Raw genomic sequence first — 27,441 nt, forward strand, 5'->3', positions numbered from 1 at the left:
ATTGGGAATCGAACCATGACCTTCTGGTTCATAGGTCAATGCTCAACCATTGAGCCATGATTGTTTTCCTTATAGTTGAAAATTCTTGTGTCCTGAAAGATCTCCTTTATGTATGAGTTAAATACATTAAGAATTTTATCAAATTCAGTTTCTTGAAGAAATATCTCCCTAGAGCCTCTTCTAATCAGGATTGGTTATTCCCTAGATTTGTTGTAGAGCTGTCACTTTGGGATGTTTACTCCCTTGTTTTGTTGAGCATATTTCCAGTAGCTTCCTGAGTAAGTATGCATCAGAGACAAATTTTTTGAGGCTATGTATCTTTGAAAGTGTCTTTATTCTATACTCAGTCCTGATTAATAGTTTGGCTGAGTATGTAATTCTTGGTTGAGAATCATTTTCCTTCAAAATGTAAAAGGCATTGCTCAATTGTATTCAATGTGAATCTTAAGAAATCTGATGTCCTTATGATATTTTCATTGAAGACTGTGTAGAAATTTATTAGAGTTTCTCAGAGATGGAGGGGGAGAGGGTAGACTTTATACATCACAGCAAAAACTTAAAAATCTTAGAATATTCCCCCTCTACAAGTTCTACTACATACACCAGTGGCCAATTACTTTTATTTTCTCATAAAAAAATTTGAAGATCTCCACCTTTCTTTTTACTACTCCTCTCTTCTTATCTCCACCTTCAGTTATTTCCCTCTACAACCTTTCATCCCATCACCTTGCAATTTAATTTAATCTTTGCTGTCACTTTGAATTTGTTTGTCCAGATGGTGAAGAAGGAAAGAGAAGGTACAAGGGAGGCAAAGTTTTGCTGGGGAAGTCAGCAATGGCTTTGGTTTGCTTTGGGCAATACTTTCATTCCTCTTAAATTGATATCAGTGCGGTTATTTATTATTAAAATTATAAACCAGTTATATTCTTCAGCTTTACAATTGATCTGATACATTTTTCACAAGTAAAATATTTTAAAGAATAAAGATATCCCTATCCCACATAGAAAAAAAAGTTATTTTTGACAATACCTTAAGCACACCTAAGCGAGACTCCACTTAAGATTTGCAAGCATGAGCTTGAGTGCCTTTGTCCACTGCTCCTCCGTGTTCAGGTGGGTTCCGATGGACTAGAATTCACACTGGCTCCAGGCTCTTCTATCAGGCCTTTCTCCACATGGTTCCTTAGGGCATGCAGAGACCTGGTTTGCCTTTCTCTGTTTCTTCCTTGAACTTCATGCAGTCCCAGAAAGCCATTGTCGCCTGGTCAAACTTGTTAGACAAGAGAGCAGTCGGCCCCCTGGTACAGAACCTGGGTAGTTCCGTGGGGCCTTCGGTTAAGGACTTCAGATAGGAGTGGTTTCCGCAAGGGATGAGTCAATACCTCTGAAATTCCTGACCAACTATGCTAGACATGGCCAGGGGCAGCAATGCTGTCTGCCCCCGGGCTGAGTTCATCTCATTCCAGCACATGGGGACAGTGAGGAGGCAGCCCAATCTGAAGTCATTGATGACAGCCAAAGGGCCATCTTGGCAAATCTCAAACATTGAACTGAAGGCGTTAGTTTTCTCTAGCCGAGCTAGCTGGGTCTGGGCATACCCCAGCCAGTTCTCTGTGCTTCTCAGTTCGTCATGAAGTTCCAATTGTTGCCATTGCAGTTTACTGTAGTTCCTGTGGTCCTGCCTTTCCTGCTGGTCCTGCATTTCAGTCTCTGCCGAGGCTGCCTCCAGAGCCACAGCTGCTCTTTCTCAGTTCTTATTCACTTCCCTCAGCTCCTGGACCAGCCTCTCTTCCTCCAGCTCCACATGCTTCAGTAATTCCTGTAGTGTCTCCCTCTCATCCTTACTTATTCTCCAAATAGCATGTGTAGTTCTGACTGTCAGACTCTGAGGTAGTGAGTTGAGTGTCCAGCTGCTCCAAAAGTGTCAGTACAGACCTTCACAGGAGGTGGTCCAGAACTTCCTTACCAGAAAGCATGTCAAAAATGCCCTTATTGACCTTTTGGATGTTATTGAGAGTTCTCCCAGAGCCCAACTTTCCAAGCAGGATAAAGTGGCTGGAACTGTACCTGGACATCTTGCCATTGGCCAGGGAGAATCCTGATAGAGGCACCATCTTGTAGTTTTTCAACATCCATCTCCACCCTGGTGGTAGAGCCTCATCTGGGGTTCTCCTGGATCCCCCATGGCTGAGAGGAGCTTTGAAGCTGCAGTTTCTTGGCTAAGTGTCAAGGCCTGAGGTCCTGTGGACTGAGCCAGCTTCAGGGGCTGGAAAATGAAGCGGATGGAGAACATGGTGGGGGTCTTGACTTTCATCTTTGATGTAAATTTTTTCCTAGTCTGATGTCCTTTTGATTTTTGATCCTTTGTGTATGACCTGATGATGATCCTTGGAATAATTTATATAATTTATATTATATAAATTATTTCCTCCTACAGTTTTCTTTCCAGAATTTCTATTATTTGGATGTTAGATTTTTTGAATTGGCCCTCTAATTTTCTCATTTACTTCTGTTTTCTAGTTGTCCATCTTTTTTCTCTATTTCCCTGGATATGTCCTCAAAAAAAGTGGTCCATTTCAGCATTGCACCTCAGTCTTCACCTGTAACTGCTGTCCCTTGGTCTATAGACTGTTTTATGCCCTTCAGAGTATAAATGTCAAGTGTCTTGTTGGGGTGAATGAGGGACAGTCACACTGCTCTACAGAACATAAAATAGGATCTGTAGCTCTAACAGCTTCTTAAAAAGTTTTCATTTTTATCCCTCTTTTTAAGGTCTTTATGAGTCTTTGGGTTGTTTTGCACTAGTCATGCAGTAATTTTTTTGGCTTTCCCCAATGCTAACATAGAATTCAACTTTAACTGACCTCTGGGGCATTTGTCTATTTGTTTTCCAGCTTCCAGAATTCTATTGTTGGTATTCCTTTCCCATTTTCTTTGTCATTGTGTTTTAAGCTTTAAAACTTTTATTTTATGGTTTTCTGTAGAGATGTTCCATGAATGTGTGAATAGCTCTATCATTAGCCAAAAGCAATGTTTTTTTTTTAATGTTCTAACTTGTCATTTATTTATCTTCTTTTATGAATTGCTGAACATATCTCTGACAATTTAACTATGATACCTTAGTGTTTTCCTTACTTATTTGCCCGACCTTTTTCTTTGTTAGTGTATTTATCACTGACCTGCAATATCTATAAGGATGATTGATTTCAAATCCTACTGCATTATCTGTGGTTCCTGTGGTTTAGAATGTACCCAAGTCACAAAATGCTTAGATGGAGATGCATTGAAACATACTCTGAATTGTTTACCAATATATTGATACATATATTTAGAACCACAAAAAGAACAATCTTTAATTATCGATAGTAGGCTGTGAACTTGTGACAGGCAGATATTGATCTTTATATTAACTTAATAAACTTCCATTGAACAATTGATATATGTGAAGCACCATCTCCCTGAGAGTACACATTCCAAGGGTCTGAGTCCCTTAAAGGATTTTCTGGAGAAAACAGATTCATAAATAACCATAAAACAATGAGAGCTGATCTATATCAGAGACACAATGCTGAAAACAACTCACTTGACCTATGAGTTACGAGGAATTGGGGAAGTCTTCAGAGCTAATGAGCTACCATTTGAGGCGGATCTTGAATGATGAATGGTGGTTTTTGATAGAATGCGTTTTGACAAATGCATCCCAGGCTGAAAAAAGACAATGTGCAAAGTGTTGCAGATTTTTTTAGGGAATGATGAAAAATCTTGGGGGTTGTTGAAGGTGGAGAATACAAAAAGTTGAAACTGAGCAGGATTTTAAAGAGAGTCCAGCCCAATCCACTGAATTTTACAGATTTGAAATCAGTCGTAGAGAAGTTATAAGTTGTCAAGATTCCATTCTTAGTGGAAGAACCAGGACTAAGGACTAAGGCATGACTTCTTTTAGAGCATTTTTTATATCACACAGTTCCTTACTTCTCACTACACATACAGACTACTTTCCTAAGAGCAAGTATGAAAAGAACTGATCAGAAGATCTAGGGGACACAATTAGGATTTCATTCTAATCTATTCCTAGAAGTTCCTTTGATGTACTTTATTAAGGATTCTGAGGTCTACAGATAAAGCACATTATCTTAATTATGTCTGTCTATTATGGGCATCGGATGGGAGAAATGGAATTTTATCTATAAACAGGAACCCCCTAATGGGGAAAATAAGATGGAAAAGAATACATCACATGTGATTTATGACTATTCTTATTTTGGCTTAGTTTAAATGATCAAATTTATTCTTTTGAAAAAGTCATTATATTTTGGATTATATTATTTAAAACCTCTCCCTTTTCAACTTTCATTTCTTTTTCCATTTTAGTTTACTCTTTTAAATAGTGGGTATGCTTATTATTCAGTATTTGAGATTACACAAAACTATTCTTTAGTCACCTTGATGCCTTATGAATAGAGAGTCCATCAGTTTTTAACTTCCAAATTATTGGTATGCACAATTGTTGCAGATAAAACACACTCTCGCCAAGACCAGTTTGGCTCAATGGATAGAGCGTCGGCTTGGGGACTGAAGGGACCCGGGTTCGATTCCGGTCAAGGGCATGTACCTTGGCTGTGGGCATATCCCCAGTAGGGGGTGTGCAAGAGGCAGCTGATCAATGACTCTCATCGATGTTTCTAGCTCTCTATCTCTCTCCCTTCCTCTCTGTACAAAATCAATAAAATATATTATAAAAAAAACCCCTCACTGTCAAATCTTGTTTACTTTTTCAATCAAGTAAATATATATTTATTAATATACTGCATTTTAAAATTTTACTTTGAGAGTACATATATTAAAGCTGGGTACAGTGAAACATGGAAGGGCTTAGGGTAAAAGAAGCAACAGGAAAGAGCTAAGTAGGGCTGCTTCAGCTCTCCGGAAAAGTCAGAGAAAGGGGGCATGGAGATAGGTTCAGGGGTTTTGTGGCCCACTGCTTCCCTTGTTAAAAGTCCCTGGAGGTCCCCAGTTTCTTTCTTTCTTTCTTTTTTCTTTATTTTTAAAGTCTGTGTCTAAGAGAAGGGTTTGGGCATGCTCCAAAGAGAGCACACATCAAAGAGTGAACACCAATATGCTGCTTTTTATGTGTGTGTTTTGTTGTGTTAATTCTTACCCGAGGATTTCTCTCCATTGATTTTCTTTTTTTTTTTTTTAGAGAGTGGAAGGAAGGAAGAGAGGGGAAAAAATACTATTTTTCTATGTGATTTATCCTAAAATGTCATTCTATACTAATGAGGTAATTTATTTCTCCACTTTTCTATTTTCTGTTGCTGTAAAATCCTTCTAGAAAGCACTTTCAATAATTGTGCTTTACTTTGAAGCTCTTGAGCAATCACCTGAGAATTCCTGGAATAAACCAGAAGGAAGGACAAAGAGACAACACTACAGCTCCCCTAAGTCAATCAAACAGAATCCCCTGGTAAACAAAAATGGCCATTTTTCCATCAGTAATTTATATTTTGTACAGTACATACTTTATACTGATGTTTTTAAGTAGGAAAACAACCCATTTCTCCAGCTGTAAGTGGAGCCTCTTGGCAAATAAAGAAAAACTTATTCTCATTAAGAAAACACTGGAGTTTAACTCTAGATGAAAAATATTTTAAAAATCAGATTTAAAAAGTCCCTGATTTGCACTCTGTGTAAGCCATTGCTTTGAGAATATTGCTACATAATTACAGAAAATACTAGTTAGACTGTTTGAAGTCTCCAATGGCAGCAAGAAAAACAGAAAAAAAGCTAACTCCATCAACAATAAAAATATGAAAATGGAGGAGCTCCTGGTGACCATAAATATACACCTCTATGAGTCTGACAATTTATATTCAGTTCATGCAATTAGCAAGTTTGATAATATGATTATAACTCTCAAGTTGAAACAAATGCTCTTTGCTAAGAGCAACGAGTTGTTATTGAGCAGATGGTATTACTTTTTCTTGCCAATTTATGTTCACAGAGCTCAATCAATGCTTAGCCTTAAAAAATGTCAAATAACTCAGATTTCAGGATAACACGTACCAAGTAATCTGCTCGGCTTATCTCCACTGCGTCACTCCCCTCTTGAAAAGCTCAAACAAGATAGCATGATTGACACAAGTAAAAGCAAAAACCATATATTTCTTACTGCTGTATGGTCTTACCTATAATGTAGCATTTTGATATTTTATAAAAGATACCATCATTCAAAGCAATAATGTTTCCCAGAGTATTAATCTACTATATATATAACATGGAATACTTCTTATTCTTGCTGGAATTGCTACCAATATAAAAACATATGATTAAAAACTAAAGTTCATTCTAGTGTGGGGTTAAGAGCTAAAATTTTAAGTATGCAAAAACTTGGGTTCAGATTCTAGCTCTGCTATGTATACGCAATGTGACAACTGGTCAAGTTACTTAATCTCTTTAGTCTCAAGGTTCTTATTTGTAAAGTTTGATAACTTTTATAGGGTTCTTCTGAGTATTAAAAAAGCATTACGAGTAAAGCTCTTAGCAAACTGTCTGCATAGAGTAACTATTTAACAAAATGATGACTAATATTGCTTCAATTATTTTCTTTTTTCAATTATACATTAAGAGTTTGTCCCTAAGGTAGAGTCAATGCAACCATGACTTTTAGAAATTTGTTTCTAGGGTTGAAGGAAAGTGAAGAGGGTCAAGTGGGTCAATTATATGGTGATGAAGGGAGACTAGACTTTGGATGGTGAGCACATAATGCAATAGATAGGTGATGTATTATAGAATTGCATACTTGAAACTTATATAATGTTATTAGCCAACATCACCCCAATAAATTAAAAAAAATTCTTTTCTGTTACTAAGCTTTCCAAGGGGAAAAAAAAATTCCCCCCAATTTCCTCAAACTTGTTTTGAATTATGCAAGGGCTTTGTAGGCATCTGAACCAGTTACACCATATTATACGTGCGTAAGACTGACAGCTGATTTTCAAGATTTGGCAAGAGTTCCCAACATTTTTCTTTTCTCAAATACACCTGAGGGCTACCGTGCAGGTATGATCAGTCAGCTGTTCCAGCCGCAGGTCTAGGACAGGCGACTCCAGGACAAGAGCCTGTACTTCACACCCATCAGGCAGCTGCCCCGCCCTTCCCTCCCCTCATTGAGCAACCTTCTGGCTGTAGATCAGAGGAGTCATTCTTTCTCCCCCAAAAACATCAAGGCAAAAACCGTATTAGTAGTGTGGATTTTTATCCAAACTTTTTCTTAGGAGCCCCCGAATTCCTAAAAAAAGCTCTATTTTATAGCGGAGTTTCTATTTCCTGAATGACATATATATATTTTTAATCCTTCTCTCTTTAAAAAAATATATTGTTATTGCTTTCAGATGGGAAAGGAGAGAGAGAGAGAGAGAAAATCATCAATGATAAGAAAGACTCATTGAGAGGCTGCCTCCTGCATGCCCACACTGGGGCTCAAACTCACAACCCAGGCATGTGCCCTGATTGGGAATCAAACCATGACCTCTAGGTTCATAGGTCAATCCTCAACCACTGAGCCACGCTGGCTGGGCCTGAATGAGCACCTGAGTTTTTTGTGAGGTGGAATGAGACAGAGGATGAACATTCTGTCCTTCAGAATAATCGGATTCTACCTCCTTTAAACTCTTCTTCTCTATGTCTATCTCCCTGCTTGCTGTCTTTCTTTCCCTCTTTATAACTAATCCACCCATCTAAAAATCAATGGAATACATAAACAAGCATGCACTTCCATGTTCACTGCACTAGTTTGTAATATAAAAAAGTCATAAATAGAAAAACAATAAAATATAAAATTTGAAATACATACTATGCTGCACTTTAAGAATACTGGTATAGATTTATATGTGCTGAATAAAATAATCTCTAAAACATATTATATACAAAAGTCAGTCACAGAATAACATGTGTAGTATGTCACTTTAGATAAAAAATTTCCTGTAATTCTAATATATCAATATCCAGTTAAAATTAAGAAAGGATATACACCAAATTATATTCATTGCCAAGTGGTTAATTGCAAGGAGAACAAATCTAAAGGAGCAGGAAGAAGTTTTCCATATTCTTAATGCTTTAATTATTTTATGACATGAAAATAATTATCTATTACTAATGTATTGTAATAAAACTATATATTAAAATAAATCTCATGGTAGATATCTTAAGAAATACAAAAAAAGTTAAAAAAATGAAGAAAAAGCACATATAATTCTACAACCCAATGCTCATTAATATAAAAATTGATATTTTTTTCTAATACATTTCTACACATATATGCCTGCATTCAATTTTTAAAGCATAACTGGGTCTCATCTCATTGACCTGATACCCTAAAGAGTTGGAAATACCAAGGGAAAAAATTCATTCCTATAAAGAAGCAACACTGAGAACTATTGGCTAAAGTAGGCGGTGGCTTTTATCTGTATAGTTTAAAGCTCAGCTGAAAACATGCTACATGGAAAAAGGATGCTACAGTCATATGTACACACAGAAATCAAATAAGGAAAGTGGATTTGCTATCTAATGATCTCAGTCTGGTCAGAGAAGCCTAAGACTGCGAGGAGACTGCGTTGTCTCAAGCTACTGACCTAATTTCTAGTGCTTCATTCTGGTGCATTTCCTGCATGACCTCAGAATGTGTCACTATAAATTCTGTAAGCCAGCAGTTGCACATTTGGAATGTGGATCCTGACATGTGGCTCAAATAAATGTTGTGGAAATGCTACTGGAATGCTGTGTGCCTCAGTTTACGTATTTCTAAACTTGATCTCTACAGCCCTTCCAGGGTAAGCCATCTACAATCTACTAAAAACCACAAGAATTATGCTGAACTGACCACCATAATATGTCCTGCTCCCAGTCCTCAATTAATCTTCAAAGCCAAACTTCCTGCAAAATGACTTCACTTCTTTATTGTGTGGTATTTGTCTCCATTCTCCAGAATGCTCACCAGATGGTGACTGAGTGTATCTCTCCATTTCACAACATCTTCATATTGTTTCTTGCCACTCACTATTTAAAGTTGTAAAACAAAGCAAAATAAAAATATAGCGGGAGCAAGTACTTAACTGAAAGAAAAAAAAAAATAAATGTAGTTTTCTCCTTAGCAAAAGGGCTGCAGGGTAAAACAGGGGCCCCAAACAGCTACCCTGTGAGAGCAATTATACAGATGCTCCTTGGTTTTGATCTTCTTTGAAGTTAATTGAAAACAAACTTGAATATGTACCAATCTTGACAGGCATGAAAGTCAGATTCACAAATAGGAAACGTGAAGCTTTTCCAATTTTCTGTGCAATCTTATACTATATACTTGAATGTCACTGCAATTCAAGATCTTTACTATTAATATGAAGGGGGTAGTACATAAATACACAATCTTATTTCAAATATAATTCTTTAGGTAAAAATCTTAAAAATAAAATCATGGTTTGATACTATTGACCATTGTGAGGAGAATAATAACAAAATTCCTCGTTAACATTCCAAGAAGTTTGTGTGTTCTACATTTCTAATAAAAAAGGAATAGATTGACTTTAAGTAAACAATATTCAAATTATTGGTTGTTTTTATTAGGAATTTATTGTCTATAGAACAATGAGGAAAAAGCATGAAGTTTGACTGTTTCCAAGAATTTGTGCTGGATGGGAAAACAATATTTTAAAGGTAAATTAAAACATTTTTTTCAATTATTTTTGCCCTACAATATTAAAAGATTTTTAATTATGCAAGTTTAATTATGATATCTACATTCTTAGAACCCTGTGAAGATTCTAATTTAGGCTGCCTGTTTTCTAGGTCTAGGACACTGTTATTATCATGGAACTCATTTTCATAAAACACCTGGGTTAGTTTCAGTACTGGCATCTTAGTACTTGCTGCATCTTCTGTATATTTTTTTCCTTGATATCTTCAAAATAGTTTTATTTTCATTATGAAGCATCTATAGGGGGTAAATTTCGTGAACTTGAACCTTTATGTGTTTAAGTAAGTCATTAGTTTGTTGATAGTTTGACTATCGATTTTGGGTTCTAAGTAATCTTCCTTAGAACTTTGAAACATTGCCTGGTCTGTCCCCCGTTACCTTTGAAAGATCCCTTTTTGTTTTCTAGAAGCTTTTAATATCAATTTTTTTTATCTTTGAAATTCTGAAATTTCATCAGTATATAAACAGTATGTATTTTTTACCCCTGTTGGACAGAGTGAGTGAACCTTTTCAATTGAGAACTTGAATCACTCTTCAGGTGAAGTAATTTATCTTTAAATTATTTTTTCTGTACCTTCGCACTCCCCTACTGACTTCACATTCTTTAATAGACTTATAGTACATACTGCAACCTGTTTGGGACTCTCTTGTGCCTTCCGCACCGCAATATTTGCTTCAACACTGACCTTTAACAATATATACCTTTCCTGCTCTAGCTAACTTCTCATCCTCAAAGTCCCCGTTCCAGGATTTTCATCACTGGGAGAATATCTGATTTTTTTTCGTCTTTTCTACTTTTGGAATGGTTTGTGTGCACCAACAGCATGCTGTGATATAATTGACTATCTTTCTGTTTAATGTCCTTAGCTTCTGAGTTCTTGAAATTTAGGTCTTAATCCATTTTCTAGTTTTCAAGCCTAGTATAAGTCTTTGGCACTTAATACTTGCTTATTGAAGAGATCAGTGACTTCCATGTACATTTACCTTTCCTTCTTCTTTGAAATTCATTCATTCATTCACTCACTGATAATCATTTATCTGTCAGTTTGAGTGAACACAAATATGCATAAAACATTGTACTGACCCCTACAGAGCACTTCATTATTGTGTCAGCCAGCCTCTTCTCTCTCTCTCATTGTTCAGTTTTGTAAGTCTTTTCTTCAAAAGAATAGAGTAATTCACCATAATATCTATTCTGCTCCTCACAGTTCTTAGGCCATTGTAGAGGTTCAATATGTATTGGTTGGATAGTCTAATTTTGCCTTTAGGAGTGCCTATTAATGCATACTTCTCTCAGAGGATCCTGCTGTGTGGGAACCCCATGTGCTAGACTTTAAGCAATTTATAGCTTTTTTGTCATAAATGTGCTAAGTGGACTGGAGGGCAGAATTATGAGTTCAGAAAAGAAACAGAACGTCATGTTTGATTCCAGGTTTTCAGCTTAATTCTCAGGGCAATACTTATTCCATCAAGATAAATAGACTAATTTTCATTGAGTTTTAATCATTATGTTAGTTTTACAATATTAAAGATTATTTTTAGGGATTATTTATTTCTATATTTAAAAAAGAAGAAATTAAAGCAATTGATCTAGACTGAAAGGGCTAACTACAAAATCACTTTTTAGTTCTGGCAATTCTATCTCATTACTTCTGGATAAACATGTTATTGCTTTCTGATTCTGAAAAGAAAAGTAACAGAGCTAAGATTTATTAAGCATTTATATTGGATAAACTCAGTTTTGAGCACTTTTATATGTATCAATTCACTGAATCCTCGCAATAATTTTTATTATATTCTTTTTGTTGCTGGGGAAACTGAGGCCCAGGGAGCATCTGTAACTTGTCCAAGGTAACTTAGCTGTTTAATGTGGAGCTGAAATTCAAACACAGACAGTCTGTACTTTGTACAATTATATTATGCTTCCCTCAGAAGGAGAAGTGGAATGATTGCTATAAAACCAGGCTGTTAAATTTGCCAAATAATAGTGGAGTGAATTTAAGGATGTCATTTTATCTTGAGTTTCATTGTTCTTGCATCCTTAATAACCTACGAGGAGGAGTCCTTTATAAACTAAAAAGTGTTATGCATTTAAGATTTTCTCTTTACAACACGTTATTTAAGAGTCTGAAAAGGAGAGTCTTTTTAGAATGTCCATGTGAAGGTAGAGACAAGGTGAGACATGGGCACTGAATGTTCAGACTCCTACTAATCATGTTAAGCTGCATGCATTATTGCTAAACCTCAGGGAGGGATTAGGAGGGAGGAGAGTGGGAAGCAAGAGAGCATGAAGCATGGACATTTGAAAGTAATATAATTATTTTCTGATCAGTTTAAGAGCATTGAGAATTACAGAATAAGCAGAGTTAAAAAGGTTTCAGGAAGGAGTAAAACTGTAAGAATACAATAAAATTGTTAAAAATTATCAGAACCATTTTAAAGAGCATAAACAATTTCATGATATATCTTTCTTTTTCATATTTTAATTATTAGTTATTAAGGATCTCACAATGAACACGGCTTATGTTTTATGCCTAGAATAGTTGACACTATTTCTAGTGCATCTGGCATTAGCCTAGGACAGTAGTTGGCAAACTACGGCTCATGAATCACATGTGGCTCTTTGGCCCCTTGAGTGTGGCTCTTCCACAAAATACCATGTGCAGGTGCGCACGTACAGTGCAATTGAAACTTCGTGGTCCATGCGCAGAAGTTGGTTTTCTGCTCTCAAAAGAAATGTCAATTGTTGCACTGTTGATATTTGGCTCTGTTGACTAATGAGTTTGCCAGCCACTGGCCTAGGAGTCAGAAAATCTGAGTTCTGTGCTTAGCTTGGTTCCAGGTCAATAAAGAAGTGGCCATCAGACAAAGGAAGGGGAATTTGCAGGTTGGTGAAGGTGGGCAAAGGTGGGGAAAATGGGGGACATCTACAATAGTGTCAACATAAAAACTTTTTAATAAAAATTATACTCTGTGCTAAAAAAGACAACATTTTTGGTGGATACATGTTGTTATACATTTCTCTAAATCTAAGTGTGAGCCTTAATGTAAACTATGGACTTTGAGTGAAAATGATGTGTCAATATAGGTTCATCAATTGTAACAAATATATCACTCTGGATAATGGGGAGAATATACACGTGTGCAGGGAGGGACATTTGGGAAATCTCTACTTTTTGCTCAATTCTACTGTTGACCTAAAACTGCTCTAAAAAATAAAGTATATTTAAAAACATACACCAAAAACCTGAGCACTTGTGGCTTCTTGGAAGTTCACAAAAATTTTACAGTCTAAAAAAATTATGTTGAATCTTTTACTTCTATTTTGTCTATATAAGTGCTGATGAAGAGCACCTGGTAGATAATTAAGAGGTTTAACATCAAGAATCTTCTTAATAATATGCCCTTATTGAGAAAAAAATCACAAAGTCCCAATAGCAAAATGTTAGCAAGGAAAAGAACTGAAGACTTTTCTCTCTGAAACTGCCAAGCATGTCTGGTTTAATTGAAATTGATGGCAAAGACAACAGAGCACACTTAATTGAATTTTACTTTTAATGATCTCTAAGCCATGTTTGAAACATAAACATACATGTGAGAGTTTTTCAAGATGTTGGACATGAATCTGTTTTCATAATTCAAAAGCATACTTTGCTTATGAATCTCTTTTTAACAAGCTTTGGCTGGGAATTCTTTTCATCCAGATGTTTGATGTTGTATAGGCACAGCATCCATATTTCTGGATATAATTTAAACCATAGTTACAAGGAGTACATTTATATTACAAAATGGTAGAAGAGAATTCTATAGAATTATACAATGACTAGAGGCTCAGTACACAAAATTCATGCACTGGTAGGGTTCCTAGTGGTTGCCGGCTGCCGACTGGGTACTCCCTCCCTTCCCCTGGCCCTTCCCCGCTCCCTGGTCAAACTCCTGGAAAACTGCCTGTTGAGGGGACAATTTGCATACTATGCTTTTATTATATAGGATGAGTACCTAAGTCTCACAAAGTACTATAGAGGCATCTAGTCATCTGAAGTAGATTCTCTTAATACTCTTCAAACCTGAAAGAATTTTAAATTCATTATGACATTATTAAATAGGCCAATTAATAGTTTTGGTGAAAGCCTCCTAAATCACAGACACATAAAATAATTTTTAAATATATACTTTCATTTAAAATCCCTCTTTAAGGTCAGTTTTAGCTTAAGTGGTTACTTCATCATGCAGACACTAAAACCCCTCTTTAAGCAATTTATAGGAGGCAGAATAGTTTGATGGTTGAGAGGATGGTCTCTGAAGTTAGGTCTGGATGTAAGTTCCAGCTCTACCAATCACTAACTTAGACAAGTCATATTACCTCTCTTTGCCTCAGTACTTCCTTCCTAGTGTTCTTACCAGGACAAAAATAAATATCCCATGTAAAGAACTCTGCAAAGCTCCAGGCACATAATGAGCACTCTCTAAATATTAGCTATTATTATGATTAGCATCTTCTAGAATCTTGCTGATCTTTTACCCAACTTGTCTTATCCCATCTTTTTTTCTACTACAAGTGCTCTTCCAGGCCACCTTCCTGTTCAACTATGAAGTGATACATGCTTATCTCTTCCTCCTTCTGAAACCTCTCCGACATTAAATTAAAGGAATAAAAACAAACAAGTCCACCAAGGCATAGATAACGGGGGAGGAGAGATTTCAATTGACTTTTAGAAATCAGGGAGTAGATGGAGCATTATAAACTGCCCTAGCACAATGGAGAAAAGGATTACAGAGAGCAATTTCGAAGATAAAGTGAACTAATGTATTCTGCCAAACCCAGAAAGACGTTTTGCTTAACAGGCATAACTAAGGAAGGAAGGATTTTAGTGAGAGGCTGAAAGTATATTAAGATTACATGGAGACTTTGGATCCCAATAAACAATTTCCCTCTTATGCTGGAGACTGAATCTTTCGTTTCTAAAGAAAATAAACTAGAGACACTTCAAACTGAGGACATCAGGCACTGTGGCAAACCAAGTGAGGCCCAAGGCTGAAAATAGATGCTTAACTGAGGAGTTTCTAGTAATACTCCCAACCTTGTTATATGCCATGCTCCCCAAATACTAGCAGATATATGGCTATCTCCCACACAGGAATTAGAGGATCTTATCATAATGTTATTGGAGAACTTGCCAAAGAATAAATCAACTAACCTACCAATAATGCTATAACAAAACCCTACAGTTGATAAGTCACCCATGTTTACAGTACTTTGATGGTGTATTTACTTTATTTTTTGTTAATCCTCACTGGAGGATATTTTTTTACCCATTGATATTTAGAGAGAGAGAAAGGGAGAAAGAGAGACACAGAGAAACATCGATGTGATAAAGACACATCAATTGGTTGCCTCCTGCATACGCCCTGTCCAGGACCAGGGATCGAGCCTGTAGCCAAGGTATGTGCCCTTGACCAGAATCGAACCCACACCCTTCAGTCCATGGGCCAATGCTCTATCCACTGAGCCAAATTGGCTAGGGCTTGATAATATATTCATTGTTGTCATCATTGGTATTGTCCTTGAGTATGGGTGTGTGTCTCACTTTTAAATAAGAATGGACAATCTCTTGAGGAAATTCACCAGAATAAAGAAGAGAGACTAGAATTAGCAGACCGTATAAACTGAATAAAGAAATCCACATGAAACAGAAAGATAAAGGAAATACTCCAAGGAACTATCATTTGTACCCCTGGAAAGATAATGTATTCTGGACATGAGAATAGTTACTATTAAAAAGATAACCAGAGAACAAGAGAGTACTGAAATTAGAAAAAATATATGGCTCAAGTGAAAATTTTAATAGGAAGATTAGAAAATAAATTTGAAGAAATCTAGAAGGTAGAATAAAACAACAACAAAAACAAAACAAAACAAAAAAAGTGGGGAGGGGAGAAGTGAGGAAATGAAAGGATCTGATCTAGGAGGTCCAACTTTTGACTAACAGGAACCTCAGGAAGAGCAGGAGAGAAAATGGAGAAAGAAATATTACTGATGGCTTAACAAAAGAAAAGAACCCCAGAATTAAAGGACCCAGATATCTGGAGCCAAGACCTAGAGCAAAAAATTGATCATGAAATGTAGAAACATTGGTGATTAAGAGTTCACATTTTTTTTTTTTTTTTTTTTTTTACACAAAGAAACATAGGTTTTGAACAGATATCAGGATGCCATCAATGTTATAAAACTATGGAATGCTGCCTGTAAAATGTTGAGCAAATACATTTGTAACCTAGAATTCAATTGCTGTTAACCCATGCCTGAGATAACAGAGGGTTCAAATGATGGACTGTTGGAGCCTGAGTAGTATATAGGAAAGGTTCCTGAAGAGGAAATCTTAAAAGGTAGATTCTATCCTCAACTTTGAAACTAAACATAGACAAACAGGAATAAATGAGGGGTACTCTTATAACTAGTCCAAGAGTTTGAAGCCCCTGAGACAATGATTTCTGTTTTGCTCACATCATTAAGTCATAGTATCAAGAGGCTGAGCACAGTTATGAAGTTTGCCAGATTTTGTGCATCTGAAAGAGTGTACTATGTTTTTCTTACATCTACACCTCTGAAGAAACAGTTCAGTGGGCAGTATGCAGCAAGATATGAAAGCCAAATATTCATCCTGAATTCAGTTTTGCTTGGACTTGTTTATATATGTACACCCAATTTTGCAAGTCATTAAAAACATAACCAAGAGTGACCTTTTGCTATTAACTAATGACCCAACATTCAACTATCCTGTAAAAGTATTTTTTTAAATTTATGTTTATTGAACTACAATGGAAACATTTCATTAACAATCTCATAATGGATAGTTTTTATGCAAATTCTTACCTAAACAGAATGGAATAACAACAATAAAATAAACCAAGGGGGGAAAAAGGTCCTTCTTGGTATTTCAGTATTCTTTTACAAAGGATCCAGTTTATCACAGTAACTGACTCCCTTCTCTTACACTGGGGCTATTACTATATTAAACGGCTAAAGGATAAACTTAGGTAACAGTGGACCTATAGTTCTTTCAGAAATAAGATAATTAAATAGTAATGTTTGCCAAGAAAACTTTCTTTGAACATTTCTATTGTACCCTCTCATTATTTCTAGCTACCAGATTAGGAGTTAATTTGGGTAACTGCTTCCATCTGATACCACATGTCTATTCTCGAGTTCTCCTAGCATTACTTCAACTACCGGGTGGGAAAAATATTTTGTTCACTACATATAAAATATGCTGAACTGGTTATAACATTCAGGGGTGTTTTTTTCCTCCCAAATTCTCCAAGCCAAAATTTATAATTGGCTAAAACTGATACTAATAGATTAGTAAGTATAAATAATTATAATAAACATTATTACTTAAAGTAAGGAGAGTTTCCTGAAACTGAAACAGAATTCAGACTAAACTGTTGAATAGGCTCAAGGCATTCCTGATGAGGATAGATTGCTTCTTATTTCCCTCAAACATTCTTTGTTAATTTCAGAAATATTTTTTAATTGTGTACCATGTACAAAACACTGTGCTGGTTACTGTAGAAGAAACCAAGGTCGGGGGGAGGGGTGAGAACATGTAGTGTTTTTATTCAAGACTAGTGAACCGGTGCACAAAAGTCATGAACATTAAAAGGGGATTAATTAGAGGAAATAATTTAATATTGCTATTTGCCCTTTATAATAGAAGTGTCAGAGATGAAAGAAAATTAGTAAAATGTATATGAAAACCTTCCTCCTGTCAGAGTCTGGGGCATACCACGGGACCCAGAGTCAAGCACCCACCCACACACATGCACCTCAAAATTGCATGAGACCCAGACCCTGCTGCATACCCCTGTCAAGCCCTGCCGGGGAGGGGGCATAGGCTCAGGTTCCCTGGCCTGTCACCAGGATGGGGGGCATGGCCTGAGGTCCCCCAGCCCAGACCAGGGCAGGGGGGCATGTCTTAAGGTCCTCTGTCAAGCCCTGCCAGGTGGAAGCCTCGGCCTGAGATTCCCCTATCAAGTCCCACGGGGATGGGGGATGGCATAGCCTCTGGTCCCTGTTGTTTGCTTGTTAAAGCTCCCTATGGGAACTTGGCCTCAGCTGTGGATGCAGCCATCTTTGCGATGGAGTGATGGTCAATTAGCATATTCTCTCTTTATTAGATAGGATGGAGAAGGGCAATCTGTGTGGGAGTTAGTGGTAGGGGCTCTTATAGAGGAAACTGCTGAATGGGAGGGGATGGAGAGAGTAAGGATGAGGAACTAAACTGGGCATTTTACCAAGTGGGAAAACAAGTGGGTAACAGCTGCTTAAGGGTGTTTAATACTCTTCACTATTATATTCCACAATGTCAAATTCTAACCTTTAATTTGACTGAGGAGTATTCTCAAGGTAATGGGAGAAACAGAGTTGTCTATCAGTGAAGAGAAATATTTTAGTCAATGGAAGGTAAAAACGTAAAAAGAAACTTCAGAAAGAAAATTTCTCTTTTTGAAAGTAGATATGGAACTGGCAAATGAGAAGGGTAGTAATTATTGACACATGCAAGTTAACAAGCAAAACCAACCCTAACAGGAAAACATTCAGATATGTGCAAATGAAACAGATCTTCTGATAGCCAAGAATACACATTTGTAAGACTGCTGGAGTTATGTATTTTGACTAGTAATGTGTCCTGTTAGTACTTTTATTTAACCTCAGCAACGTTTGCTTTCCTAAAAATAGTTCCTGCACTCTAGAAAAGTATACTCTGAAATATCTGACTGGTGCTGTGCTTAACACACCAATAGGGCTGTAATACATTTTTGAAGTGTCTGCTCAGTAGGTTTCACTGTCTCCACTCCTATTATCTTCACTCTAAACATACATGCAAACAAATCAAAACGAATCATAATCACTGCAGAACACCATAACCTGCAAATCTGAAAAAGAGACTCATTGAAGCAAAACTGAAAAAAAAAATAATAATCAAAATTATCTTAGAAAAAAACTTTTTTCTTGAATGTAATTTTTGTTTCCATTGAGCATGTATAAAACCACCCAGGAACACTCACATGGTTCCTTTTTAGCGTTTGCCTTTTTGTTTTATAGACAAGAGGAGAAGAATCTGCTTAAAAGTCAAATACACTGATAAATGTTTGCCGATAAAAATATTCCAGATGGGACTACATTCAAGGAAGGTCAATTACAAGCCTCGTGTCTCATTTTTTTTAGGATCCCTTTCCTATCCCAGAAAATTAGGCAAAAAACAACTTAGGAAGAGAACGACCCAGTGATCCTCATAATTACATTGCAATGACAGACAAGGAGATCAAAGCACAGGTGTACTGACATAAGAGAGGTTTCCATCCTATTATAAAATGTGAACTGTGCTACTAAGATCAAAAGTGCTTTTAGATCCCCAAACACCCAACTATTTCCAATATTTTTAAGATTCTGTGGTATCCCTGATTAATAAATTTCCCTCAATTCTCGCTCCCCCAATTTCTAATAAAACATTGGCAATTCTTCACATCCTATCTAATACAAATTGACTGTCACTCCAACACACATGATGGCTGCTCCCATGTGGACACAAGATGGCTGCCACAAGATAACCAGCAGAGGAGGGCAGTTGGGAGGGACCAGGCCTGCAAGGGAGGGCCAGCAGAGGAGGGAAGTTGGGGGTTACTGGGCCTGCAGGAAAGGGCAAGTTGGTGGTGGGGGGGATCAGGGCTGCAGGGGAGAGCAGTTGCGGGAGGGGGGGGACCAGGCCTGCAGGGGAGGGCAGTTAGGGGTGACTAGGCCTGCAGGAAAGGGAAGTTAGGGGCAATCAGGCTGGCAGGGGAGTAATTAGGCATCAATTAGGCTGGCAGGGGAGTGGTTAGGGGTGATCAGGCTGGCAGGCAGAAGCAGTTAGGGGCAATCAGGAAGGCAGGTAGGCAAGCAGTTGGGAACCAGCAGTCCTGGATTGTGAGAGAGATCCCAAATTGTAGAGGGTGCAGGCTGGACTGAGGGACACTCCCTGCTCACCCCCCCACCCCCCGCCCCATGCATGAATTTTGTGTGCTGGGCCTCTAGTATTATTCATAAGCTCAATAGTTAATTTTAGAAATGTTGTGAATTCTGTTTAAAAGATATAAAAAGACAACCTGATGCCAATACATTAGCTAGAAATTGCATTAGGCAGCTAGTAGTGGCTTCAATAAGAGATTTATTTTTCTCATATTAAGAAAAATCCAGAGATAGGCCATGAGTGGAATAATGACACTGTTTTCACTGGAGACCTAGGCTCCTATTATCTTTCTCTCCAGGGTTATTTAGATATGCTTTGCATTCTCAAGGCCATTCTGAGTAGCAAGATGGCCACTGGTACTCCAGCCATCCCATGAACAACAAAACTGCAGGAAGAGTAGCAGGGTAAAAGGGAGTGCCTGTAGGTAGAAGCGCCCTCTGCTTTCATTTCGTTAGCTACACCTATCTTTACAGGAGGTGGAGAAATGCAGTCTGTTGGCTAGATAAATACCACCCAGTATATATAATTGAGATCCATTTAGTAAACTTAATTATATTGGTTGCTAACTAAACAAATGTGTTGAGGGCATTTAGTTATCCCTAGCAGTCAGAGAAACTCAGAGCAGAAAGATGAAAAGGTTTCCCCCAAACTATAGAACCAATTAGCCAGAGAACTGGGAGCATAATTCAGACCTCTGATCTATCAGTAAAGATCCAGTCTTTTACTGACAAAGCAAACGCCAATGAGGTTAGCCCAGGAAATTCAGCTAACCAACATGAATAATAACACATCTTACTACCTGGGCCAGGCCCCGTGACTCACACGTCAGGTTTTACGGTCATACTGCTCACAAGCTGTAACATCGAACCTCTTTGGTTACAAAATGAGATTCACCATACTTACCGCAAGTGACATACATGTTTATAGGGCACTAAAGTACTGAGAAAATGAGAGCTGTGTTGTACAATGTGATGATATTGCTGTTTGTAAGAGAGCAGAATGTTCCACACACATGAAGAGAAATTGGTACTTGAACTTTATGAGGGACTCTAGGTCTTTTACGGTGGTGGCTTTTTAAGCACACAAACAAACACATTATTATGGTGTCTACGAAAATTGACATTCTGAAAATAGAGTCCACCATTATACAAAGGAGTTCGAATGTTTTTGGCTTTTTTTTCTTTCTTTTTTTTTTTTTTTGCCATTGCTCTTATCCCCTTATCTCTTTTTGGACTATGATCATCACTTCCTCACACTCTCCTCCCAGCCATATTCCCAACCAACCACAGTCCACGATGGTAACTCATATACTGTATGCTTTTTTCAAAGTTTTTATTATTATTAGGTTCCTGCTTTCATGTGTTACTTATTTTACATCTTAAGCTCTTTGAGATGATGGTCTATACCTTCGTCATTTTCCATAACACTCAGTATACGGTAAGATGCCAATTTTTCTTTCACAAAGTCATGCTTAGAACACTTGAATACTCTCCTAAACTGGTCTCCCTCCCTGCTTCTAGTGGCTCCATTGATCCTCTTCTCTCAGCCCTACTTTGCCACTGCCCCACCTGAGTCACCTAATAATCTCTCAAAAATATAGAACATAGCAAGCCACACTTATTTATAGCTGGGGGTGCACCACTGTATATAAATAAAACATTTTAGGAGGTGATCCTAACCTGCATTCACATCAAGTCTTACTCCCTGCCATTCTAACTGCTTGTACTCTATATATATAAGCTACTCAGAAATAGTCTATGATTTTACATATATTGTTCCTTCTTTCTGAAATGCCCTGACTTCTTTCATTTGTGGAGAGGCCTCCAAGAAATGTTAATCACTACGTGTGAAACTATGCTATGCATATCTAGTATTTTCTAGAAGACAGGGAAGCTTGGACAACAAATTTGAGCACAACTTTATAAGTACTTGCATTACCACGCCTATTCTATTAAATTTAGAAAACTCTATGAGTGTAGAGCTGTGTTTATTTTAGTTCACGTCATTGTGGATCTCAGGTTCTGACACAGAGCTGCTACTCAGTAGTTTGCTGAATGAATAAATGTCACTTTCCTTAACTAGACTTAAATAATGTTGAGAATATATCTGTGACTCATCTTGTAGAATTTGATACTTGATGCACAGAGGCTAGCATAATATTTAGATGTATAGATTGTCCCACTTCTTTTGTTTTTCCAGCGAATCGCTGGAGCCTGGAGCTGCTCTTTCAGTAGAAAAGGTCTTTCCCTCCTTGAAAACTCCTCCTCATTCAAATTGCCCAAGAATCTCAGGGATTATTTAGTCTAAAGTAGAATCTTGCTTCTAAATTTCAGGTAGAGAAGGTGGCAGATTAGCATAAAGGATTCTGCCATTGCCATGTGGTATCACAGTTGACCATGGGTCCTGAGAAATCTTTTGTTTTGCTGGTTTAGGTCTCCATGGAGTTCTAGGATGGCCAGACCTTGGACTTCAAGATTGTAGCTCTTTGATTTCACCTCAGCTGGCTCACGGAGACAAAAGCCAGCCCTCAATCAACAATCTTAGGCCCAGACTTTGAGCAGACAACACAGGCCTCCTTTTCCCTCCCTGATGTGTTAATCCCTCTAATGGGTTTCCTTTATTTGTAATTGCAGAGAGGAAATTGAGGTTCAATTTCTTTTCTCCTATTAGATACCCCAAATTTTAGAAAATTTGGTCTATTCTCTCCTCAAATTTTACCAAAAATAGGGGCAACTTTTAATGAAAAGGTGGAGATCTTGTCACAAACTTTATAGAAAGAGATGCCAACAAGCCTTATATTTACATTGCTAAGGGACTGTACTTAGTGATTTCCCCCCAAAATAATAAATAAATGAACCCCCAGGAAGTTTTCCTATAACAGACTAGAAGTGGTGAGCATAGATTTAGAATTTGTGCCTCTCCAATCATACTTTTATATATTCATAAAGATGCTTATTAAGATGAACAGGGTAATTATTTTCCAAGTTCTTTTTTTTTTTTAAGAATAGTAATTTATAACCATCAGACAAGGCAGGATTAGGACAGTTGAGTGACACTTGTCCTAACTGTCCTTTCCTGAGTGGCCAAGGAAATAGTGAGTTTGATAATCATCTATAAAAAAAAAAAAAAAAAAAAAAAGGTACGGGGCCTTACCAATCCAATAAGACAAAAAAAAGATTCATTCCATAAGTGAAGATCTGGCATTGTAGGGTCATATTTGAGTTTGAGGACAAATGCAATAAAAATAGGTTTCAATTAGATTACAAAGTCAGCCATAGATCACTGTGGCAGCAGTGTCTTTTCCAATAAAAACTGGGAAAGGGAGTCTTAAAATTCTTGTGTTTATTTAAAGAAGATACAATAGCAATGTACCCAGTATGTACCCAGTTGAATTTTATATAATATAATCTAGGAAAGATTACCCAAAATTGAAGCAAAACACAGACAATAGTGGTGGGTGAAGATGAATTGGGAGCAAGGTGGTTCTCAAAGGGGGTTCCCCATGTAGCTGTCCATTAGCATTAACATCACTTGATAACTTGTTAGAAATGCAAAATAATTAGGTTCCAGAAGTACTGAATCAGAATCCTTGGTATATACTGTCCTGCAATCTGTGTTTCAATAAAATCTCTGGGCATGAATTTGAGAACCACTCCTATAGTATGAAAGGAGACCCTTAGCATTTACTGGCATATCTGAGAAAGTGGCACTGTCCTAATATTTTAACCAAGTGGCAAGACTATTATAAAGAGAGGGAGTTTCTAAAACCCTGTGCAGAAGAACACTTCTTTAAAGTCCCTCACTCCCTAGATTCTGACTCCATGTGCACAAAAGCAGCTCTTGCTTAGGAGCTTGCTTCCAAGGTGGCTGAATTACAAGGAAAGAATTAACTGATGAGACCAATATGGCATCCTAATTCTTGGAAACCTATTTCTCATTATACATTACTTAATTAGCATACTTGCTTTTGCATTGAATTCTTGAGTTCTGAGCATCAGTAACAGCACCCAATCTAACTGCGTTCTGAGAAAATCTGACCAGAAGGATCCACTACATACCTAGGTCATTTATATTTTTATTGATTTTGTACAGAGAGGAAGGGAGAGAGATAGAGAGCTAGAAACATCGATGAGAGAGAGTCATCGATCAGCTGCCTCTTGCACATCCCCCCTGGGGATATGCCCGCAACAAAGGTACATGCCCTTGACCGGAATCGAACCCGGGACTCTTCAGTCCGCAGGCCGACGCTCTATCCACTGAGCCAAACCGGTTTTGGCCATACCTAGGTAATTTAAATGGACTATTTACCAGGTCAAGTGAAGTGGAGAATTAAGGGCGATTAGGTCAAGATTGCAAACTGGCAGTCTTTTGGCCAGATGTAGTTTACAGATGTGGTTTGTTTGGGCCACACACATAGTTTAAAAATTGAGAAATTTCCATAAAATCTTGGATTTCTTCCTGTCTTAAAAAAGCTAAGACCTGACAACAGGAAACCCACATCCTGGTACTTCAACAAGAGCCTGGAGCTAAGCAGAAACTGCTTCCTTCAGATGAGCTGTTCCCTCCAGTTTGCCATAGTCTTTATGAGTCCTTATTGTCTTATAGCTGGCTAGCCTGTCCTCTGATATTACCCAACTGACCCCTAATGTATCTGAGTTTGAGAACTGCTATCTGTGTAAGTATTTTTTCATTAAATAGATCATGGAAATGACTTGAATTACTCAAAACTAACTCAAGTTTATTGTGTACTTTTATAGCTATTTGTATACTCAGGATGTCCCAAAAATGTATACACACTTTGAATAATGATTAATTCCAGTGGGTTAAAACTGAAAAAAACAAAAACAAAAACAAAAGCAAAAACAAAACAAAACAAAAAGAAACATCAATTGAGCTATCAGCTGTTAAAGTGTGTAAACATTAAGGGCATTCCCCAAAAAGTATCCCCCTAAAAATGTATACACACATTAACAGCTGATAGCTATTAAGAAAATTAAGTGTATTTTAGTGAACACTCCCTTTATAATTATTCAAAGTGTGTTTATACATTTTTTTGGGACACCCTGTATATGTTTGTGTGGCAGGGGTGTAGATTTTATTTAAAAACAGACTCAATGATGAAGGGCAAAGGTTGTCATATAGAGTAGAAGTACTAGACTGGGCCTCTAATACTACATTTGAATCTGCCACTTACTAAATGTAAAATGTTGCTGCACCTCAGTTTATATATCTGTTATATGGGAATGATAATATCTACAACACATAGGCTTTATCATGATAATAAATTGGATAATGAATGTTCAAATTCCTGACAAACCAAAGATGCTCAGAAATGCTTGTTGAATTAAAAATTAGATGTGTTTTATTATCTGCATTTATCTTACAAATTATATTTAACACATATCAATGTTTGGGAAAAATTCAAAATTGAACCTTTGAAAGTATTGTACAATGAGATAAAGGAATTAATATTATTGATTGCAGACTATGAACTATGCTGGGTGCTCTATAAATAGTGACCCCTTATAGCAATACTGTAAGCTAGTATATCTCTCTTTTACACATAAAAATTAGGGCTCAGAAAGTTTAGGGAATTTACCCAAAGTCACACAGCAAGCATTTATAAATGGGGTTACCTTACTCCAAAACCTTACCATGTGAAAGCTTTAGTGTTTCTCAAACTAGCCTGATTATAAGAATCACTTGACCTGCTCATTAAAAATAAAAGTTCTCTTATTCCTTCTCAAGCTTACTAAATCAGATTCAAAGGGTAGTAGCCTAGGACTCTGGATGTTGTAGCGAAGCCCCAGGTAATTTTTAATAATAGCAAGAAACACTGTTCAAGAAAGTTGACAAAAAATCAAAGTAAGCAAAGAAAATTGCTTTGCATCATGCTCAGTAAAAGGAAGGAAGAATTGAAGGGAGGGTGGCAGGCAGGGTGGGAAAGGATCCTGGAGGTAAGGTCTCTCCCATTTGAAGGACTATGAGAATGCTCTTACTAGCTGGGTGCTTTCTTCCTAACTGCACCCAGGCTGTTGAATGCAAACACAGGAGCCAGCCAACAGGAAGCTCAACTTGCCACTGCAGAGGAGTAAAGCACTTTGAACTACAGGCATCTTGTACACCCAAATTACATGCTGTGATACACATAGTATTTGAGCTGTTCTGCAATACAGAAGCCAATTATTCTTGGCATGTACTTCTATCATACTATTCAAATCACCATCCCTCACATGTGGAACTGTGCCACATCAAATGCACCAAGCCATAAATTCCTTAAACTCTTAAGAGATGAAAGTTAAATGTTGGAGAAAAAGATAGTTTGGTAACTCACCATATAACAGAAAAGATATTTACTTAACTTTGTACTTCAGTTAGCTGGATCTATTATGAGAAACCGGGACAGCAAAATTCTGCCTTTGGAATTTTTCAGGGAGTAACCTAATTTTTTTCAATGTAATTTAGCATAATCACTGCATTTTCACTTTTTGTTAAAGTTATTTTATTTATAATAATTGATTTTTCAGCCTTTCCCTCTACATGTTTTTGAAAAGAAAAGAAAAATAGAAGCAGGCATTAAAACAAAGAGAAGAGGCTGTAGGTACCATAAAATTCTGTTGGAATTACAGAAACTATACATATGTTTTGAATGATGGTATTATTTAATAATCAGACCAATTAGTTGACCCAATTCCTCATCCCTTACCTTTGAAAATCCTGAAGTTAAGAGAAGATTTAATCAAAACTATTGCATGATATTAAAACAGAAATCCAAAGATAATTTGACCATTGTTAATGGTGTAAAACACAAATCCTAAAAGGTGAAAAAAACAGGAAATGAAATATTAGCTGCAATGGTCCTGGGCTTCTTATACTTCAACTAGAGGCTCGGTGCACAAATTCATGCCTGGGTGGGATCCCTCAGCATGATTGGTGATCGGGGCCAATCAGGGAATCTTGCCCTGTCCCGATTAGGGGTGATGGGAGCCAGCTGGCTGGGGAAGGGACCATAGGAGGTTGAATGGCCATGGGAGGTTTTCTGTGGGAGTACACTGACCACAAGGGGGAAGCTCCTCTGTTGAGCATCTGCCCCCTGGTGGTCAGTGTGTGTCATAGCTACCAGCCTCTCATCTGGTCATAATGGTCACTTAGGCTTTTATATATATAGATGTGCTTAGGAATCTTGTTAAAAATGCATATTTTAATTTAGCAGGTCTGCCTTTTTGAGTCCCTAGATTCCATGTTTCTAACAAATGCCCAGGTGATGTTCATGCTGCTGGTCCAGGGATCACACTTGGAGCAGCAAGTCCCCCAGTTTTAATAAAGTTCACTTGGTGAAATTCCCAGAGAGAGGACAGAAAGTCTCCAGTAGGAGGGTTGTAACATAATGTTAGTATTTCCTAGAAGTTAAATGCAAAGTTGAAAGACAGATTAAAGGGTTTATGTAAAGGTCCAATTTCTCCAGGGGAAATTGGTCACACATGAAAGAGAAAAAAGTCTTATTTTTTATTAATAAGAATAGTGTATGTACAATAGATTTTTAATAGATACATAATTGGGGTTCTTAAACTTTAAAAATCTGTTGAGAGTACTGGCCTATCTCCCCAAGAAAATGTAGATATGAACATGAATACACATTTCCACATGCAATTTCAGAAGGTTCACTAAACTTCCTACTGAAAGGCA

At 37.2% G+C, this 27,441-nt stretch overlaps 1 protein-coding gene and 1 pseudogene across 9 annotated transcripts in view; both read right to left on the bottom strand.

The window, feature by feature from the left end:
• The window catches only part of PDE4D (phosphodiesterase 4D), a 1,156,670-nt gene that overhangs the window by 70,653 nt on the left and 1,058,576 nt on the right, over window positions 1–27,441 (bottom strand). The window lies entirely within an intron of this gene.
• On the bottom strand, window positions 1,015–20,674 carry LOC311621017 (beclin-2-like; annotated as a pseudogene). The gene is made up of 3 exons: window positions 20,659–20,674; window positions 3,636–3,705; window positions 1,015–2,143 (listed from the first exon to the last, which is right to left on the bottom strand). The product of its transcript is annotated as a beclin-2-like (transcript).

Source organism: Pipistrellus hanaki (genome assembly GCF_964339955.1).
Source record: "Pipistrellus hanaki genome assembly, chromosome: 4".
NCBI lineage: Eukaryota > Metazoa > Chordata > Mammalia > Chiroptera > Vespertilionidae > Pipistrellus > Pipistrellus hanaki.